The following is a 9,033-nucleotide window of genomic DNA, read 5'->3' as shown; positions in this document are numbered from 1 at the left end:
GTTTTCCTGACACCAAGCAATAAAAATGTGACGGGGGGGAACTCCGGCACACAGCGAGTGTGCTGGATTGACAGCCTCAGCTCTGTTCCGGTGTGCTGTGTGAAGGGGGGGTGTGTCTCTTCCCTCTATTCAGCTCTCAGAGCTCTCCTCATTGAACTCTGCATAGTGCAACTTCAGCTGCCCGCCCCCTGCTTTCCGAAAGCTTATACATAAATTCTGCAGTTTCAAAAACTGTAGAGAAGAGATGGCTGCACATAAACAGGTACAACTTATGTAGGAGGATTTGTTTAATCTCTGTGTATCACCTGAGGTCAGTCACTTCACTGGGTAAATGTAAGGGTTTAACAACAATTTCAACAAACTGAAAAGACTCAGGAATTCATCAGTGACATAAATAACTGTTCTAGTCTGCACTTTAAATCGTAATCATTACTACATTAGAATAGAATAAAGCATTTGCAAGGGCATTTTTTAAAATAAATATGTTATACTTACCTGCTCTGTGCAATGGTTTTGCACAGAGCAGCCCCAATCCTCCTCTTCTCAGGGTCCCCTGCTCGCTCTCCTGGCTCCTCCCCCTGTTGAATGCCCTCACAGCAAGCTGCTTTCCCTGGGGGCACTCATGCTTGCTCGCTCACTCCCAAGCCACCCCTGTGTGTCTATGAGACACACAGAGCATGGCTCGGACCCGTACAAGTGAGGGGGGGGCTGAGGAGGGAGCTGCACACTGAAGGTTCTTCACCTTCATGCATGGAATGCATGAAGGTAAAAACCTTCAGCCTTAACAACCACTCAATGTCTAGTCTATTCTAACATTCTTTTTATTTTTTAGCTGTGTTTCACTGTTCATTCTTGTTCTTTTGTGCTCTTTCCTGTTCTTTAGCATTGTTAAACCATTTTAAGTAGGAAAGTTGTGCTTATGGAAGAATAGGTAAAAAAACAGCAGAAAATGTCTTCAACTATAAAATATTGAGTACTGCATACTGTATGTCCTCAATATTGCCCAGCACTTGAGTCACAATGAACTGTATAGCTGGTTGGCTAAGTGGTTAGCCCACTTGTCTTGTTGTCCTAGGGCAGCGATGGAGAACCTTGGCATCCCAGATGTTTTGGAACTACATTTCCCATGACGCTCTTGCACTCTGCAGTGTAGTTGAGCATCATGGGAAATGTAGTCCCAAAACATCTGGGGTGCCAAAGTTCGCCATCACTGTCCTAGGGCATGGGTGCTCAATCCGTGGCCCTCCAGCTGTTGCAAAACTACAAGTCCCATGAGGCACTGCAAGGCTGAACAGTTACAAGCATGGCTCCCAAAGGCAAAGGCATGATGGGATTTGTAGTTCTGCAACAGCTGGAGGGCCACAGGTTGAGCACCCATGTCCTAGGGTAAAGACCTATTATCTGTATTGCATTACAATATTCTTCCAATTATTGTATGGTGTCCATCCACTAACATATCATAGTTTACCAAATAATCCAAATATCATAGTTTACCTGATTAAACTAACCCAAGAGTATGGGTGTGCTTTAATTAGATGAGCTTGGTGGGAACATTATATATAAGATTCTCTGAGGCAGGCTGATGTGTGAACATTTGTGTCTTGAATTATTACTCGAAATAAATCAACTTTGTAAAATCTGGTTCTCTGAATTACAACTCCATGCTCTGCATTTTAGTTTAATCTAGTCATTGTAGTCTTTCTAGTCTACCCCCTAATTATACGTTATTCCATAATGGGATTATGGGGGTGGGGTGACATGAATAAAAAATAGTCCCTATAAGAATTTATGTATGAATTTATATTAGAATTTATATAAGTATTTGTGTAATAAAAAAAAATACATGTTGTTTCATATTGTTAAGGGCAAATTCTGACCCTACCATCTGAATGTCGCAGCTGAAATCGAGACTCATCAGACCAGACAACATTTTTCCAATCTTCTATTGTTCAATTTTGGTGAACCTGTTGGAACTGTAGCCTCAGTTTCCTGTTCTTAGCTGACAGCAGTGGCCCCTGGTGTGGTCTTCTGCTGTTGTAGCCCATCTGCTTCAAGGTTTGATGTGTTGTGTGGTCAGAAATGGTATTCTGCATACCTTGGTTATAACGAGTGGTTATTTGAGTAACTGTTGCCTTTCTTTCATCTCAAACCAGTCTGCCCATTCTCCTCTGACCTCTGACATCAACAAGGCATTTTCGTCCACACAACTGCCACTCACTGGATATTTTCTCTTTTTCTGAACATTCTCTGTAAACCCTAGAGATGGCTGTGTATGAAAATCCCAGTAGATCAGCAGTTTTTGAAATACTCAGACCAGCCCGTCTAGCACCAACAACCATGCCACGTTCAAAGTCACTTAAATCCCCTTTCTTCCCCATTCTGGTGCTTAGTTTGAACTTCAGCAAGTTGTCTTCACCACGTCTAGATGCCTTAATGCATTGAGTTGCTGCCATGTGATTGGCTGATTAGCAATTTGTGTTACCAAGCAATTGAACAAGTGTACCTAATAAAGTGGCCGGTGAGTGTATATATGTATACGTATTTTAAGCACGCTCCAGTCCGGTCACGTGAAAAAAGTCTCCATTTGCATGAGAAAGTGGGTGGCACTGGATAGAACTCAAACTGCAACACAGGGTAATAATATTATTAGATATTATCATCTACAAGCTGCGGCTCTGTGTTTATATGATGTGCTTCCCACAGGTTTACTTCAGAAATATACATTTTCTTAATTTAGACAACTACAAGATCAGACATCACCTCAACAAGCAGAAATGTATGTAAAACGCATTGCTATGTTAGAGCACGATGTTATGTAACAGAATGCTTTCAGATAAACCGTCTAAATCCTTCTTTGAATGACCTCATTTTCTAAGGTTTCTAAAAGGTCTTCACTTAGAAGTATAAAATGTATTTGGAAAGGAAAGACTAGACATCAGTATTCTTACAGCCATAATTATATTGTGCAGATATTAAAGCTTCTTCTTCAAGCTTTGACAGTATTAACAATCTACCACAAGGGGTGTGGGTGTGTAAAACTGGAGCACACAGGCCTGTCATGGTAAATCCTAAAGGTATGGAAAAAGCAATGAATAAACTGAATGAATAATGATTTGTGAGAATGGTTAGTAGATAAGGCATTTATAAAATGCTGTGGAAATTGTTTTGTAATCAAACCATTAAAAAATTCCTGGACCAAATTAAATATTAGGATTAAAAACATAGACCATTGTAACAGGACCATTTTCCGTTTGTGTAAAGCGTATCTAAAGCCAAAAACAGAAATTGGATGTATTACAGCCTACTAGTCCTGAAGTATGGTGGCTGCATTCGTTTTCTTTTTTTTGGCCTTTTTTTTTGGTTTTTACCTGGTGATCTAGCTAGTAGCACGCTTCCTGTTTTAGGGTGGCTTTAAGGTGAGAAACAGAGCCACCCTTAGCAGCATTGTCAATCTGGGGAGAGGACAGTGATAAATGCAGTAGCAGATTTAGATGGACTTGACCAGGGGTCTCCAAATTTTTTAAACAAAGGGCCAGTTTATTGTCCCTGGGGGGGGGGCAGACAGTGGCCTGTCCGGGTGCACATTTTTCTAGCATCAATGGGACTAACCACCACATTTGGTATCAGTGGGAGGAATAGTGGCCCACAGGGGCGTAACTACCACCATAGCGACCCATGCGGGCGCTATGGGGCCCACTGCCGAGTGGGGCCCAGTGAGGATAAGAGCACGGCCGGCACAGTCTCCCAGCCAGGAGAAGAGAGAGGAAAGGAAGAGGCGAGCTGTCTGTATCAGCAGAGAGCTGAATTGCCCGATGTAAGAGCTTTCATTAGAACTTCCAGTGTTCCCGAGGCTCACGTCACATAGCTCCACCTTTTGGCCCGGTGCCTTTGATAGACAGAACGCCAATCCAATGCGGGACATGTGACGTCATCAAAGGCGTCGGGCCAAGAGGTGGGGCTATGTGACGATGAGCCCCGGGAAGACAGGAAATTCAAATGAAAGCTATTACAGCAGGCAATCCCGCTCTCTGCTGATCCGGGTGGCTTGCCTCTTCCTCTGCATAGGTGGGGCTGTATGGGGCACAGGCAGACCAGGCTGTATTGGGCACAGGTCAAGCTGTATGGGGCACAGGTCACGCTGTATTGGGCACAGGTCACGCTGCATTGGTCACAGGTCACAGTGTATGTGGCACAGGTCACGCTGCATTGACACTAGGGCAGCTGTGGGGGGGGCTGTTTGCAGGAGGGCCCCATACAACATTTTGCTATGGGGCCCTGCTATTTCTAGTTACGCCCCTGGTGGCCCATCATTGATGGGGAGAAATAGTGCCCCATCATTGGTATCGGTGGGAGGAATAGTGCCCTGTCATTGGTATTAGGGGGAGGAATAGTGCCCCGGCGGAGGAATAGTGCTCCATCATTGGTATTAGGGGCAAGAATAGTGCCCCATCATTGATATTATGGGGAGGAATACTACCCCATCATTGGTATTAGGGGGAGGAATAGTGCCCCATCATTGGCATCAGTGGGAGGAATAGTGCCCCATTATTCATATCAGGGGGAGAAATAGTGCCCCATCATTGGTATCGGTGGGAGAAATAGTGCCCTGTCATTGGTATTAATGGGGAAGAATAGTGCCCCGTCATTGATATTGGTGGGAGGAATAGTGCCCTGTCATTGGTATTAGAGGGAGGAATAGTGCTCCATAATTGGTATTAGGGAGAAGAATAGTGCCCCATCATTGATATTATGGGGAGAAATAGTGCCCCATCATTGGTATTAGGGGGATGAATAGTGTCCCATCATTGGCATCAATGGGAGGAAAAGTGCCCCATCATTCGTATTAGGGGGAGAAATAGTGCCCCATAATTGGTATCGGTGGAAGGAATAGTGCCCTGTCATTGGTATTAATGGGGAAGAATAGTGACCCATCATTGGTATCGGTGGGAGGAAGAGTGTCCTGTCATTGGTATTAGGGGGAGGAATAGTGCCCCATCATTGGTATTAGGCGAAGGAATAGTGCTCCGTCATTGGTATTAGGGGAGAAATAGTGCCCCATCATTGGTATTGGTGGAAGGAATAGTAGAGAATAGTAGAGACCACTAAACTTGGCTTACAAATTGAAGCTGAACTCCACCTAGCACTTTTTAGGCAGTTACAGAAACATTTGTTTATCCTTACGGGATAAACATTTTATACACATAAATAAAAGTGAACCACTGTAAGCACCCCTCTCAGTGTTAAATGGTTTGTCTCAACCTTCTAACTGCCACTTTTGCTGGACAGCTGGGTCTGTTAAAGGAAAATGGAAAATACCAGCCTTACTGGCAAGATCACAATGTGAAAATAAAGGGAAAAAAAAACTAAAAGAAAACTAATGCAATCACCACATTTAAGAATTGGTAAGTTGCAATATAGTTTTTGGTTTAAACCATTTTAAATGTACACAGCCGCCTATTCAGATTCAGAACACTTTATTGATCCCAAAGAGAAATTATTATTCCCAAGCCTTCTTTTTGGTTCCAAACTAGTTGGGAGCTATGGAGGGGGAAATGTTTCCCATGAATCTCCTAAAAACAAGAGGATTCGTGGGAGATGGGGATTTTTCATGCTTTATTTTGTAACAAGAGTGTAAGTATAGATGTTAAAAATTCATATACAGTAGCTGTATGCTTGGAATACACCTGAAAAGCTATCAGTCTGTGGGTATAAGTAGCTCAGAATGTATTATGAGAATGCTACATGCATGATTGATTTAGGTCACAGTATTTGTCAGCCTTCTACTTTTTTAATGGCAAGTCATTACCAGCTTGTGATGTGCCATAATATTGTAATATTTTACCTGATTACTCTTTCACACTGCCTGCTATACCTCCTATTATCCAATGTCGATTAAATGCAGGTGTTTTATAATCACAGAAATGGGAGCGTGTGGGCCGCGCTGAATATAAATAGGTATTTTATATCATTATCTAGTTCCTAAACCAGGAACCTTTCAGTGTGCAAATCAAGCTAAAGAGAAGAGACAATAAAATCATGTCTGCAGGGAGAAAGCACTGTAAAGTATACAAAAGATACAAACTGCTAAAGAAGGATAATCTTTAAATCCAGTTTAGCGCTCTTTAAACATCCCCACTAACCTTTATGCATCTAAAGTGTTTTTAAATCTATTAAATTGCAGGCCGCACTGATCATTTAATGTGGATAGCTACAAACTGCTGTAGTTGAAGTGATAAAGAAAATATTGTAGTATATTCCTTTTTACCTGGGTGCCTATCATCTTTCATACATATTTATTTCAATTATTTTCACAGGTATGCACAAAATTAATGTGGAGATTTAAACAAACATAAAGCTGAAGTTTAGTGGGTTTTTTTTCCAGTGAGATAAAGCACCAAACACATTAGTTATGTGTAATGGTGTGTGTTCGGGCAGCACAGTGGTGTAGTGGTTAGCACTTTTCGCCTAGCCGCAAAAAAGTGTTGCTGGTTCAAATCCCAACCACCACACTTCCTGCCTGGAGTTTGCATGTTGCTGGTTTAAATCCCGACCACAACACTACTTGCCTGGACTTTGCATGTTCTGCCTGTGTGGGTTCCCTCCGGGTAGTCCGGTTTCCTCCCACACTCCAAAGACATGCTTATAGGTTAATTGGATCCTGTCTAAATTGGCCCTAGTATATGTACGAGTGAGTTAGGGACCTTAGATTGTAAGCTCCTTGAGGGTAGGGACTGATGTGAATGTCCAATATATATGTAAAGCACTGTGTAAATTGATGGTGCTGTCAGGCCTGAGGCTAGGTGACAGATGCACACCGTTGGGATCAGGAGTGCACCGCAAGGTAGTGGACCCTACGGCTGACTGCTGCGGATGGGAGTCAGGGTGGTAAGGAAGGCAGGGCCGCTGGAACACCAACACAGATCCCACTGGGGTTAGAGCGTAAGATTCCCTAGGGCGCGGAGTCCAAGAGCCAGCAGGTGTTCACCAGAGCCTCTAGTGGTGAGGATGGACTGGGCTGCAACTGGCTCCAGGTCGCGACCCCCAGGGTCCCCTAGCTCACGCCCACAGTAGGCAACAGGAGGATAGGGATAGTAAGGGAATAAGCCAAGGTTGGGGCCACAAGCAGACAAGGACAACAGAGTACACGCCAAAGGTTCAGGGTCACAGGCAAACAGGGATAGTCGGGGACATGCCAAAAGGTCAGGGTCACGAGCAGAAAGGAATAGTATAGAACACGACAAGGTCGGTAACAGAAACAAATGTAGAGCACACGGCAAGCAGGAAACAGGAAGCCAAACACACAAAGGTTGATCAGCAAGGCTGGCCTGCAGTGCAGAGGTTAATATAAAAATCTCTGATAGGAGCTGGGGTGGAGCCATGCTAGAGGAGAGATTATAAAAGCAGTCAGGTGAGAGTCGGCTGGACTCTAGAGATGAACACATGGTGATAGGTAAGCTGACAGACAAACTCTATTGCATAACCATGACAGGTGCTATAGAAGTAACTGAAATAATAAATAAATATTCCATTACCTGCAGGAGGGTTCTTCTGCTAACAATAACCTCCTCACAGCTACTGCCCCTAGCAGCTTTCTCCCAGCATTGTGAGAGTTAACTCCAGCTTCTGCTATTAAGAAAAGCTGTGCCTCTTTTCTGCCCTCTCCATTATTCACAGGAATCATGTTACTGATCTCTCAATATACATTCTGTCACCAATTTAACAAAAATGTAAATAAAAGCACAGACAAGTCAAGTATTTTAAATGCTTACTTTTGTTTTTCAATAAACAATTTTTATTGACTTGCAATGTGTAAGTAGAGTCAGTTCCCTAGCATAGCCCCTCCCTCTTTGCATGTCATAGTCCTCTTTTCTGGGAGTGACTAATTACTGTCTGTGCTGGTCCAGCTTCTCTTCTATAGAGTGTCACTTGAGTGGCAGCTCTCATTTTGCTGGTTCAGCTGACATCACTTCCAAGATGGTGGTACCCAGCAGCAGTCTCAGTGCTTTTGGATGTCTACACAAGGGAGGTTTTACAGTGAAATACATATACATTCAATGTTTTATATATATATATATATATATATATATATATATATATATATATATAAATATATATATATACGTAGCGGGCACCTACTTTTAAGTAGGTGACCTTTCTTGTTAGTTTTCTATGACAGGTAAATTTAGACAGGCTGATGCTATTGCAGCAGGCCTGTTTTGTTGACTTCCCTATTTGAGTGACAGGTAGTTTATGTGTTGGTCTCGGCCAATCATTAATTTGCTTGGTAATCCCGGGACTCTCATATAAAAAGCGGGGTCACATGGTGCCCGGGAGTTCGAGTCCAGTCCTGCTCCGAGGAGCAAGAGATCCAGCCTGGTTCCCGGAGGGGAGGTTGGAGGTTTACGGAGCTTCACCTTAGTGAGAAAGGTGGAGATCCAGTCCTCATGGAGGAATAGACGACATCTTGCCGCGTGTAGACGTGGATATCGTAGGCCACCCCTGCAGGGAGGGGAGCAGGCCACAAAGAGATAGAGATACTGAGAATCATTGCGGATGAAGTAGCAACAAAGCAGAAGGAAACTGGGTGATTGATCGTTTATTTGTGGCACATGGACTATTGATCACGTGAGTGAAAGCCCAAGGGAAGGGTACTACCAGAGACTGAGGGTTGTTGGTGCACAAGTCAGTGAGATGGGCAGTAATGGCCTACTGTATGACTTTGAGTTCAGCATTGCCCCGGGATTCCAATCAGTCAAGCGGGAGGAATTGTTCAAAGTGGCTCTCCTTTAGCGTAATCTGGAAGTACCATGTCGGTGGGAAGTAGTGGTAAAGAGGTAGCGGTGAAGCTGCAAGTGCACATGTAGAGATATGGATCGTTCCTTTTAAAGTTATCCAGATGAAGAAGTTATTCAGAGTGACTCTTTATCAACTCATTCTCTATAAAATGTACTTCCAACGTCCCTGATTGAAGAGATCATTTAAAAATGATTTCTTGACTACCCGCAATTGTACCCAGGCTTTCCTGTATGAATC

The sequence above is a fragment of the Aquarana catesbeiana genome, linkage group LG01 (genome assembly GCF_042186555.1).
Source record: "Aquarana catesbeiana isolate 2022-GZ linkage group LG01, ASM4218655v1, whole genome shotgun sequence".
NCBI lineage: Eukaryota > Metazoa > Chordata > Amphibia > Anura > Ranidae > Aquarana > Aquarana catesbeiana.
This window is presented reverse-complemented; position numbering follows the sequence as displayed.